This window comes from Lissotriton helveticus, chromosome 3_1, assembly GCF_964261635.1.
Source record: "Lissotriton helveticus chromosome 3_1, aLisHel1.1, whole genome shotgun sequence".
Classification (NCBI taxonomy): Eukaryota; Metazoa; Chordata; class Amphibia; order Caudata; family Salamandridae; genus Lissotriton; species Lissotriton helveticus.
The window spans coordinates 802,561,786-802,575,001 of NC_136061.1; the positions used below are offsets into that span (position 1 = coordinate 802,561,786).

At 48.1% G+C, this 13,216-nt stretch overlaps 1 protein-coding gene across 1 annotated transcript in view; it reads left to right on the forward strand.

The window, feature by feature from the left end:
• LOC144822970 (uncharacterized) overlaps window positions 1–13,216 on the forward strand; it is a 334,437-nt gene that overhangs the window by 233,142 nt on the left and 88,079 nt on the right. The gene's annotated exons all lie outside the window — the stretch shown is intronic.

Below are 13,216 nucleotides of genomic sequence, written 5' to 3' on the forward strand. Positions count from 1 at the left end.
GACTACCCTTTAGTATGTCGTGACCGCAATTCAAATGCGTGTGGGGAAACGTGCAGCCAGTTATATCAACGGGTTACTCCCTGACCTAGGGCCCTTAGCGCTGCTGAGTTGTGATTGGTAAAACACAGACAGTGAAGCTTACCGGGCTGGTGCGGGTCACCCATGTAGACCACCCCACATATCAATGATTAAACCTGTGTCCCAGAGGGAGGCGCAAGTGTGTACCTGCAGTGCGCTAGCGACTTCTGATTCTGGGCTTGCGCAAGCGCGAGACTCCACAGCCAGCGGTTAAATGTACCAGTATGTTACAGCAGGAATATAAAGGATACAGGTGGCCTTGCACTTATCACAGGCAATACAGCAGTCTATCCCAGGTCCGCCATCTGCTACATCTGGGGTGTCACCACAGGCAGCGTAGTGTCCTCCGACATTACAGTGGACGGCGAGGACGATCCGCTAGCACCAATCTCGCTCCGTTTCCTGTGATCTTGGCCTCCATGTACATTCACCGCTCCCAATGTTGCGACCGCCTCAAGCGCCTCCTGCCGCTCCTGTCGCATCTTCTCCGGGCTGGGCGCCGCCTGTCCCTGGCCCGCTCCACGCCTGGCCCCTCTCTTCCTCCTTCTCCTCCTGGAATGCTGGTCCTGCCAGCCGCCGTCCTCCGGTCCCATCGGTCGCGTCCCCGTCCACTGCCCGGTCTCCTCCAGCCAGTCCCAAACTTCCGATGGAGCCTCAAAGAAGCGAGTGCCCTCCTTGGAGACCACTCGCAGACGGGAGGGGAACAACAATGAATAGGGCAGTTCCAAGTCCCGTAGCTGCTTCTTCACTGCCATGTATGAGCCACGCCTCCTTTGCACTGTTGCTGTGTAGTCCGGGAAAAACATCACGCGGCTGTTTCCCACCTGAAGGTCACTCATCTTCCGAGTTTCTCTGAGTACTGTATCCCGGTCTCTGTAGTTGAGTAGCTTGAAGAGAAACAGGCGAGGCCGAGCTCCTGGCCTCTGGGCTTGCGCTGGCACCCTGTGCGCCCTTTCCACCACGAAGTGCGGGGACAGCACTCCAACCGGTGAGAGTGCCCGCAGCCAGGTCTCCATATATCCTTCAGGGTCCGTCCCCTCTTCCCCTTCTGGCAGGCCTACCACTCGGACATTGTTGCGCCGAGAGCGCCCTTCCGCATCCTCCACGCGGTCCTCCAGTGCATGAACTCTATCAATCAGGTCTTGTAGGGCCGAGGTATGACTGCGCACCACAGGTTGCAGTTCCTGGACCGCTTGGCGTTGCTCCGTGACTGACTCCGACAGTTTACGATGGTCCGCATGTAGCAGCGTGAAGTCCGATGTGACTTTATCGATCCGCACTTCTAAAGATGACTTAGTTTTCCTCCAGGGTCGTCCCGATGCCTTCCACCGCTGCTAGAACAGTGTCCATTTTGGCCGCAAGAGCAGCCGTGTGTTCCATGGCCACCCGTCTCTGTTCCTGTGGGAGGGCGGAGACGCTCACATCTTGCTGCTTCGTTTGCGTCTTGTCCCGGAGCCTGCCCATTACTATTTGCTGCGCCGTGGGCATCAGCCCGCCTGACTGTTTGGTCCAGGAGCGATGTCAGGGGGTGTGGGGGGCTCTCGTTTCCTCTGGTCAACCAATCGACACTACGCGCCAACTAGGAGGACATCAGCCGAGAAGGGCCCCCAGAAGCCGTCGCCCAGGCGTCCAAGAACAATTCACCGCTCAGTCCTACTCCTAGCCTCCTACTTGAGCCCCTCCCGTCAGGGCCAGTGGGTACAGGTAGCGACCTTCTCCCAAGTGTTCCCTGGCCATTGTGGTTGCTGGTTATAGCTGCAGGGGGATCAGGTTTGTTCCACCAGGTAGGCCTGCGCGCTGGTCAGATGGGAATTAGCTGTGATAAGTCTCCGCCGTCAGGCGCCTCTGTTTGGGTCTTTGGGAACCACTCGCCACACAAATCAACTCCAATCCCTCAGCGTGCGCCCCTCCGTAGCGTGGCACGTGGGTGTAAGCAGCAACGCTCTCCTAGGTGGACCCCTGCTTCAGTAACACTGGGGGGGTTGTTCCCCCCCCCCTCTTCTCCCAGTTCCGTGCTGCTGGCGCGGTCTTAGCGCCTAGTGGTGCCCGCAACAGGGGGAACGACTAATGCGGTCCAGGGGGCAGGGGCCTCTTATCTTGCGGATGCGCAAAATGGCGCCTGAGGCAAAATGGCGCCTGAAGAGTACAGTCTACGGCTATCTCTGCCCACTACACCTCACGGCCCCGACCTCCTCCGTCTTACTGTTCCCCCTGGCTCCGACTACAATGACTAGCGCCCTCACTGTGCCCATTGGCTCCGGTTTCAGCGTCCAGTGCCCCCGCAGCCATTATGCAGCCGGCTCGCAATGTCCTATGCCTCCGTGTCTCACCAGCCGGTAGCAGGCTCCAGCAGTGTCTTCGCAGTGGCCGCTCACCAGGGTCATGCCTCACCTCCCTTGTCCGCCACCTGGCCCCCGCAGTGCACCTCAGGATTCCGCCGATTCTCCGCCGTCTCCCGCAGCCATGTTATGAGCCCACAGTGCGCACTAACTCCAGGGTGGGTGTGCTGCAACCTGCCTCACTGCTTTCCTCCCTGCTGCCGCCAGCTTTCAGGGTCCGCCGGTGGTCGAAACTCCACCTCCGCCACTCTCTCCTGCTGCGGGGTCCTCCTGCGGGCGCGCAGAGCGGGGCTCCCTCACCTCTACGCAGTGCTGGGCAGACGCGGCTCACCTTCCCCCGCTCCTGGCACCACAGGTCCAGTCACTTCAGGGCCTCACCTCGCGGCCCTCCTCTCGGTCTCCCCCCGGCGCCTCTGGTCACCTGGCCACGCACTTCAGGGTCGCCTTTGCACACCACCGGCCCGCACAGGGGTTCGCAGCGCCGATCAGGCCCGGCTCTCTCCACCTCCACCTCAGCGCCGAAGCCGGGGGCCGTCCGGCCTGTCTAGGGCTCGGCCGGGTTTCGTGCCGTTTTTGCTTCTCTACACCTCCGCAGTCCGGCGGCCGATTCCTCTCCTCTGCAGCCCCGTTTTCTGCCGTCTCGCACACTGGCGGACTCCTCAGCCAGTGCCGCACCTGCTCCGCCCAGTATAGGTGAGCTAAAACCACTCTCACAGGAAAATTGCAGGATAAATCAGGACCCTACAGACGGAGCTCTAGAGAGTCACTTCCGCCATGTTGCCTGGCTGGCCACGCCCCCGATATGTAAGCAATTGTTGATGGAAACTTTCATATGCTACGGTGTTATTCCTATCTGTTGCTTTTCTGTACAAGTCTGTTTCAAGGCCTGTGTTGGTTTTGATGATTTTAACATCCAAAAATGTTATGGTCTGGTCTTGAATTTCGTGAGTGAACTGAATTCTATCTATCTGGTTCAGTTTAAATATTAGATCCTCAAGATTCGTTTTGGTGCCATTCCACAGTATAAAAATATCATCAATGAATCTTACAAATATTTTTATGTGAGATCTCCATGACTGTTCTGATAAAATTTCCTCTTCAAACCGATTCATTAAAATGTTTGCATATGATGGTGCTGCACAATTGCCCATCAAAGTACCAGTCTTCTGTAGGAACCAGTCGTTCTTCTATTTGAAATAGCTATGTAGTAAGGTGAAGTGCAGAAGTTCCATCAAGAATACCTTCAGATCTTCTTCATAGTCAGTATGTATCGGTGTATATTCCACGGCCTCTATTCCCAGTTGGTGTGGGATGGAAGTGTACAATGATTTAACGTCTATGGTGCACATTAGTATTGATTCATCCTCATTGATGGTAATCTGATTGAGTTTGTTCAAGAAGTCCGTGGTGTCTTTTATGTATGTATTCATTTTTGTAACGCTTGGTTGCAGGTACCGATCTAGAAATTTACCCATCGGTTCATGTAGACTTCCCCATGTGGATACTATTGGACGAAATGGAGGCTTTAAAGGATCTTTGTGTAAGGTTGATGAGGTGGTCAGATCCTGTCCCTGGTGCCAGGTATCCAGGGATGCCAGCCAGCCACCGTCTGTATTGACAGAGAAGGGGCCGCAACGTTCGTGGGCCTGTGCCATTCTTGATTTTCGGAGCATCCCAGATGGAAGACATACCCTTGTAATGATTGTCGATTACTCCAAATACCTGGAAGTAGAGATCCTCTCTTTTCTAAGTGCCAGTGAGGTGGTGCCCAAAATGGGAAAGATTATGGCTACCCATGTTTGATCAAAGAACTGAGAACAGACAATGGCCCGCCCTTCCCGGGACAAGAGGTGGCGTTGTATCTAACCTCCCTAGGGACAAGAAAATTACTCCGCAGTGGCCCAAAGTGAATGGGAGGCAGAACCATTCATGAGAACCTTAAATAAAGTCATTTGGATTGCCTCTGTGAGCCAACAATCTCTGGAATCAGCCATTTACTCTTTCCTTTGGGACTATCAACAGACTCCCCACTCAAACAACGGGACAAGCCCCTGGGCACCTTTGGATTGCCGAAAGTGGGTGATTTGGTACTGGTGCAGGATTGATGCCCTGGCAGCAAATCCAGGCTACCTTTTGAGCGACATCCCTGGAACATACTCTCTTTGCATGGCACTACAGTCACTGCTTGTAGGGGACAAGAGACAATCACTCTGAACATTTTAGCATTCAGGAGGACTCATTTACAGCTAAATCATTCCCTGTCATGTGAGGGTGCTGCCCCTCATAGATTAACAGGACTGTGCTTCTGAAGTGGATTACCCGGCAGGTGGACCGTTAGCATCTATTGACAATGGAATAAGAGTTCCCAGCTCTTCGGAAATACATCTGAGGAGTTCCACTGCCAGCTCATCAGATCTATGGCCCAGCAGCCATACTCACACCCAATATGGGCTCTGGAGCAATCCCATGCCGTTGACTAGACTGAGAGATCTTGTGGTGTGAGCGGTTGTGATGTGGTGTCAGGTAAACTCTAGTTATCAGGTACGTCACACTCTCAAACAGATCTGTTATTTCTGTGTGAAATCCCTGACTTCATGATCACCAATCAGTTATGGTATTCGTGTTGGATATGCTGTCCATTGTGTTTGATTTGCATTTTGGAGAGGAATGTAGTGTCGCTCCAATGACATAACTGGAGCGTGAGGATCGCATTAATGTGCCCTGATGTCAGGGGTGATGTGTCACTGCCCCTGTCGGCTGATATTGTTTGGTTCGCCCCATACCACATGGGGCTTAGGAAATAACTGGGGCTTTGCCTGGCATGGCATCAGAGGAGACCTTGGCCTGAGCATTACTCAGTAACACTGTGAAGAATATGACACTTGTATCTGGTCTAGATATCTAGCTGCAGATTCCTTCTCTTTGAACCCTTCCCTGGTGCCAGATAGGATCTGGAACTTTTGCCAGCAGTACATCTGCAGGTCTGTAGGGGGCGTTGAGCAACTCCGCAGCAATGTTGTGTCTTGAATGTGACATCAACAAAGTCCATATAAGCCCTCCTCCTACACGCTGATGTCAGTTTCTTCTTTTCCACACTAACAGGCGGATCAGCTCTGCAGTTACTCTGGCCATTTTCGGCCTACTTGACAGTTTATCGACGAAGCAGGGTGTCTTTCTCCCTCTTCTTTAATGTCATCGGGGTTCCAGTCTAATGAGACCTGTGTGCGGCAAATGTCCGCCATGGATACTCACTCGGTTTGCATTTGGTATCTTGGTGAGTGCCACGTCTCCAAAGAGTGCAACCCTTGTCAGCAGCTCCGACCGAAAGTGTACAGGTAATGTCGCATACATTTCCTGGTGACGCGAATGTCACAGTCTTCAAAGTCTTCCCATCGGACGAGGTCCCCTATGTGTTCTAGGGATAAATGTGTGTCCGTTCTAGGAGCCGTTTTAGCGGGCGTCATTCTCCTTTGACTTCCATAGGTAAGTCTCGGTGCCGGCGGTCGAAGTCATGGTGCCTCCCACCTTCATTGCCTGCCAATGATCCCCACTCTTCTTTTTTTTATTATTATTATTTTAATCGTAGGTGGCACAATCATCACTTCTTTGTTCATATCAAACAGTATAATTACGGTCCGTACAGTATTAATTTCTTGTTATTCCTAATTAGAATACATTATTGTTCGTATCTTGCCGCATGCGTGTATATCGTTACATACATTAGTATCAATTGCATTACTTAATTCTATTTCTTGGGTCACTAATGGTAATTCACATATACCCCTATAGGTATTCCGGCCTCCCCATATTCTTAACCATGTTTTAGGACTGCCTCTGCGCCCATATCCACGGTCTTTTCCACCACCATGGCCATGTCCATATCTTTGTACCACTCCGTGAGTATGGGCGTGGTGGCTACACCCCAGTGTTTAGCAATGTTCCTTTTGGCCAACATCATACCCAGGGTCGCCCAGGTCTGCAACGACCTTAGTCCGTCGCTTCCCAGATATTGAGCAGGCAGCATTTGGGCTCTGTAGGGACTGGATTACCACTCACCCTCGTGATGATGGTCATGACTGATTTCCAATATGACAGTATTACAGGGCAGCCCACTGCGTATGAAAGAATGTACTGACCATCCCACATTGCCGCATTTGATTGACATGGCTTTTGATTGCACCTCCCTTTTTGGTGGACATGTCGACTCCTCTTTATGACGGTTCAGGGATAGTCATGGTGGTAGAGAGTCTGTTGTTGTACTAGGGTCATAGGGGACACTTGTTTCCCCCCTTGTTTTGACTCTTTTCCACCTTCCTAGGATGGAGTTCTTCTCTCTCCACCAGGGATACACCCAGTGTGGTATTCCTGCTTTCTGCAGGTACTTTTTGTCTCATTATGCTGTCAGTGACAGGTTTCGTGTTAAGCCCCTGGAACTTATCATACTTTGCGGTCTCCTGGGAGTCTGTTCTTTGACTCTTTTGCCACTTGAATTTTCTTACCCGACTACTTACTCTTTGGCAGGTTTCTCTTTATGTTGAGCGGTTGCAAAATAGCCTTGTACCCTGTTTTTGAGGACCTTAACTTGTATGCCCCGGAGGTATTTTTGTGAGCTACTTATGCCTTCATCTTTCGTCTGCCCTTATGTCCATATGAGCTATGCTGGTGCCGCAGGAAGGCAATCTCTTGACTTGATTTGCTTTCATTTTCATTTTCAATCCTTTTCAGTGTGGTCCTTCTCTTTGCTTTATTTTACTCTCTGGAATGCATGGATTTCTCATGTTGTGTTAGTATTGGTTAATGCCTGGGTTCCACAACTCCAGCCTTCTCGTGCTCCCGAGACTGTTCATCTCCAGCAATCTGGTATTCTGGTGGCTTTTCTTCATACATATCTGCCTTTACACCGTGGGGTAGCTGTAGTGTCTGCTGGTCTTTTCAGTCCTCTTCACCTGGTACACCAGTTCCCTTGATTGCCAGATCCTTACCTGTTTCACAAAAGTGTGGGGTTTCCTGTATCTTTCCTCCTTCCACTCCCGCCTTCCTTGTGTCCCTTTTTCTATGGAAGAGGTTCCATTTCACCCCCCTTCTTTGGTGGGGTATTCTATTAATTCTCTTGGGACATATCTGAACTTTTATCAGGTTTCCATGAAGTGTTGGTCAGGTGTCTTACCTGTTTCTTATTTTTGTACATTGGGCAGTGTGCAATTGTCCTAATCAACTATCGGTTGCCCTTACTTTCCACCAGCCCTTCATCTCACCCTGGCAGTCTTCTTCTTCTTCATCTTTTCCTTCATGGTGTACTTTCCATATGCTGTTATTTTTTGCTTCTGCTACTGCATCCTTCCTCAGCCGATGGTGTTGGTTATTGGGCGGTTGCCCTTGTTCTCCTATAGTGGGCACTGCCTTCCACTTCTGACTCTTATGTGGCATTATGTTTCCGTTTCCCAGCCATGTCTTTCTAGCTCCACCTCTGCTACTGTCGTAACTCTTCTTTTATGATGGTAGGATGTGTTGTCTCTGTCGTTCCTTGGTTACCTCTGTTCTTGGAGTCTCCTTCGTTCCTCCACTTCTCATCCTCCTGCTCACTGGCGGTGGATGTAGGTTGCCTTCTGAGGTGTAAATATACTTTTGCTTTACCCTGTATGACGTGTGTTTACGAGGATTTCTACGTTTTTTATATCCATAATTATTCTATTATGCATTTATCCTTGCATGCATCTGCATGGCTGTCCCTATCTCCTGCATGCATCTCTTGTGGATGTCTTTTCCTTCAGATCGTTTTGTGTGTGTTTGCACATATGGTCGTCTGGCCTTCTGTATGGTGTACGTCTCCGCATCTTACATCCATTTTTCTTGGTGACCTGGTTCCCCATTCTTGGTTGTAGCTGTTGTTTCCTCGCTTCTCTTCAGTGAGCATCCCCGTTCCATTACTCGGATGGGGTTTTCTGTACCTTTGTGGTTCTCTGTTTAAGAGCGGTTTCTTTATTGTTCTTGTTATTTTTCTAGTGATGCTCTACTGCATTCATTGCGCTATTTTTTCCATCGTTCTTTCATTGGAGGCTTCCTTTTTCATGCTCTGTTTCTCAGGGTCGTTTCCTCGATGATCGGTAGGTGCTCTTATTCGCTGTATGTGTTACGGAGGTTGAGCGCCTTGTGTCTGCTCCTATTTGGCTTTGGGCCTGGACTCTTTGGACTTTTGTCTTTGGTCCGCTTGCATTCACCGATCTTAGGTTGCATTCATTTTGGGGCTGCCTCTTTTACTGGTTCTGTACCGTGTTTCCTGGTCTCTGGCTTTCTTCTCCCGTCGTTCTTGGAGGTCAGTCCTTTCAGTGAGCATCTTGCTTCCCTATCATTTTTTGGATAGTCTGGTCCCTTTCTAGTTTTCAGACTAGCTTCTTCTGTTGAGAATCTTTTGTGAGGTTAGTTCACAGCCCTCTTCCTGGGATGGTACTGCTTGGGTATCAGATTCTAAGATAAGGAATCTGCGACTAGATGTCTGTCAGATGAACAAGTTACTTACCTTCGGTAATGCCTAAGCTGGTGGAGACAAGATCTAGCCGCGGATTCCTTATCGACCTACCTATCCTCTCCACTCTGTGAACTGAGGGACTGTTGCCTCCAAGATCCCCTCTTGCATACTTCTAAGGTTCTTTCGATCTGTACTTGTTGATACAAGTTTTCTTTTCCCTTTTTGGCACACTGTTTCCTGCGATAGTTTTTTTTAATAGCTCGGCGTTGTTTGCGTGGGAATAGTCCTAAAAGAACTGACGTCAGCGTGTCAGGGGATGGCTTGTATGGACTTCGTTCAAGTCACATTTGAGAGACTACGTCGCTGCGGAGTCGCTCGACGTACCCTACCAACTTGCAGAGGGAGGATTCTAAGATAAGAAATCTGCAGCTAGATCTTGTCTCTACCAGTTAAAGTGTAACCGAAGGAAAGCAACTTATTCAATAAGGTGGTCGGAATATGTGTCACTTTGCAGCCACAACATTTTACATCAGGCCCATATTTAGCTAAATGTTTCCTTACGAACCAGTTGTTTTCAATGTCAGTCTGACTGGATGTTGACAAAAATCCTTACCACTTATTTTAGTGTTTTGGAAATGTGTGTTCATGTTTGCACGTGTGTGCATAAATGCCTAATACTGACTGTCATAAAACTTGGAAATATGTGAAATTATAAGAGTTTGTGCGATTTAAACTTTACTTTATGGAGTGAGATCAGGCTTGAAATGATAATTGATTGTTTTTTTCTGTACGCCACTATGGATTTGTATTTCACAAAAGCATGTGCAATTGAGGACATGATTGCTGGGATGCTCATGTAAAAAAACTACTCTTCAGTTTTTAATATATGATTGCATTTTGGGTATTTTACCTTTGTTACAATTAATACTGTTGCACCATCCACGTGGCAGTATTATTGACTGAATTTGTAATATAAAAGCTGATGTAATTTGTTATTGTACATATTTGTTCCATCATTTTGTACGTGAGTCGAAATATGTGTGACATTGTGAAGAGTAGATGACGGGGTGGAAGTCAAGGTTAGGGTAGTAGTTCTACCTTTGAATCTCGTGTCTCTGTTCTGTAGTGTAGCCAGTGTTGACGTCCACCTTCTACCGTTACGAATCATCTATATTTTTACAGTGATTTCTTTATGTTGAAAGACAAGCTCGGTAGCCTCCAAGCACCCAACCAGGAATCAAAATCAATTTCCTCCAATAAGTATGAGCTGTAATGAACATTAATGGCACAAGGCTGTAACAAGCGTTAGTGGTGCCAGTAATCAACATGAATAGTCCCATTCAGTAATGAGCACCAAATTGCGCTACAGTTAGCGGAGATAGGGTCAGAAAGAAATGAGCACTTTACATGTGGAGTTTGCATTTGTGGTGACAGGGGTCGGAAGCACCAGAAATGATAAGTTCCGTTTTAATGTGTTTTTATACCGCTGTTTGAAGTTTACAAGAGAGTTTTAAAAAAGAAAGCAAACACAACACCTTTTTCAGTATTTCATTTTTTAATGCAAAGTACTCTCACTGAAAAATCTGTGTTGTTTAACTTGTGTTAAAGAAGGAACCTACACTGCATAGATGATCAGTGTACACTCCTTTTCCCTCGTTTTGCTAGAGGTAAAGGCGGCCCGGGACAGATGAGACCAATAGTTCGCCCTGCTTTGCAAATCGAGAACTAGGTGAGGGGACGGCTTTCCAGGATCCCAATCTTCCTTAAGCTTCATTTCTGAAAGTGTGGAGTGTTAAGGCATAGTTGTTAACTTTTTGTTGGGGAGGGTGGCCGGCGGGGCACCAAATTCTCAGCCATTAGTTAAAGCTAGGAGGTGAAAATGGCAGCCTGCTGCCTTTGGGCAGAGGGATCAACAAGGTGATGGATGAAATGCTTGAATAAATCTCAGCCACTGGTGATCACTCGGGCCGCATCACAATCCATCTTTTTTCGCCCAACATGCACCTCAGTTTGGAACCAGCTGTATGGAAATCAGTCTTGACCCTGCTCCTCATGGGAACAGTCCGGCCCAAACTGCCAATCCGGGTCCTCTCTGACCAGAATAGAAGCATCCTAGGACCAGTTTTGCCCTCATAATGGCTCATCAGCCAGGTATAGCTTGATTCTGGTGGCACAGTGAACACAGAACCCACGTTTGAGCATACATGTCAATCTTAGGATGGCAACTGCAACAACAACAAGGGGATGGCTGAAATGCTTAAATTAACTTCATCCACGTTTCCCATAGGGGCAGGATCAAGGCTGATTTGGCTCACTGTGCTACTGGAACCAACTTAAACCTGGCTGTAGAGCCCTAACTAGGCCAGAACTGTTACAGTTCAAGGAGGACCTGGCCTGGCAGTTAGAGCTGGACTGTTTCCAGGAGGAGCAGGGTCAAGACTGATTTGCAGATGGCTGGGTCCAAAGTAAGGTGGCATGGTGGGCAGGAAAGAATGGATTGGGATGCGGCTTGAGCATTGCCAGTGGGTGAGATGAATGCACGCATTCCATTCATCACCTTGTTGTTTTTGCATTTGGGCAAAGAGGCAAGACTGGGAGTGGCAAACACCCCTTCAACCTGCTCTTGGTCTATGGTGGCTGCAGGCATTGAGAACTCTTCTAGCGCTTAGACAAGGCTAGAAGGGACAAGCGACAGAGTACACTTTCCACACTGGGGGGGGGGGGAACAGGACTGACATGCACTGTCTGTAGAGAAGGCTAATAATAGCCCTTTCTCTTCTTTGGGGAACACCAAATATTCCAGCCAAATAAAAGGCTGCTCACAACTGTATCAGAACGTTTCCAATGATACTAGCCATGCATGGCCAAAGGCCTTGCATAACTAATTTAGCAGTAGGGACTATTGCTGCATGGTTATAAAAGCATCAGAAATTCCCTTAACAGAGTTAAGATAATGTGATGTTTGTAATGGAGAGCCTAAAAGCACTAACATTTGACAGTTATGGTAAACTACACAAACCGTAATTCACACATTTAGTATATGGTGGTCAAGTTCTTGCAGACATTATCACTAATGACAAGTCAAATTGCATCATCTATTAACTCTCAAATGACATCAGTAATAACGTCACTGATGAGGGTACATATTTATTTATGATTTCCTGTGCTGCCACAATACCTGGTAGGTGTTATTGCATTTTACAAGTAACCAGTGAGATACAATGAAAGAAGACATTTCCTAAAACCATAAGACGACGACATTATGAAAAGAAGAAACAAACAGATTGGTTATAGACAAGCGTATGGCATAAATGATGTCAACAAATATGACACCGCCAATTTCATCGTCAGTGACCTCAGGACTTTGGAAAGCTTCAGCGTGGTGGGTCTTCCACACAAGTCACTGGGAATGGCATTTGTGAAACCCAGGTGGTTTGCAGAGAGATAATGTGGCTTACAATGTGTTGTCCTTGCCCCAGATCATCAGTTTGCCGATAGAAGTGCCATGGTCAGTATTTTTCAGTAACTGCTAGATTGTGTACACCAATTAGGCATAGGGTGAAGACACTATTTTCAGGCAGTCTTTCCTCTCTGGGCAACCCCCAGTTGATCGATGTCAATGACATGCCAGGGAGGACGAATAACCGCAATTGGGCTCCCATCTGGTATCCGATGTTTCATCTCTCCCCTGAGAGCCAGCTAATTCTTTGGGATTCTCAACAGCATTCTGTACCTGGTGTTGGGTAATCATGCCGTCCATGCACCCAAACGCACCATTGTAGTACTTAGGGTACTTGTCATCCTCCTGGGGTGCACAAGCACACTCCTAAAGATTTGTAATACAGGAAATTCCCTTCCAGCTAATTCTGGCAAGAGGATGGTGACGGAAATGGAAAAGGTGGAAGCCTGAAGCTGGTAAACTGAAAACAGATGCTCTAAATCTATATTTTGAATATTTTGCACCTATTAATATTTTCGGATGCAGAATGGGTGCTCTGAAGTGTGATTGGTCCCTTTGCACGTGGGCTCTGCAAAGTTCACCCCACTGTTCTGCGTTAACAAAGAATTGAGAGCAAAGGAAAAAAAACATTACCACTGCGGTTAAAAAGGTAAAGTGTTTGACTGTGATTTGAAATAGAGGTAGACTTAATGTCAGGCTAAGAGTTAGATGTAGGTTTAGGTATGGGATATGTGTTAGCATCATGGTGAAAGTTAAGTTTACTGTTATATTGAGGGTTATAATTGAGGTACATGAAAAAGTAATTGTTAGGGATAAAGATGCTAGTTAGGATTAGGGCCAGGGTTACCTTGACATTAGGTTTGGTGAAGTCTT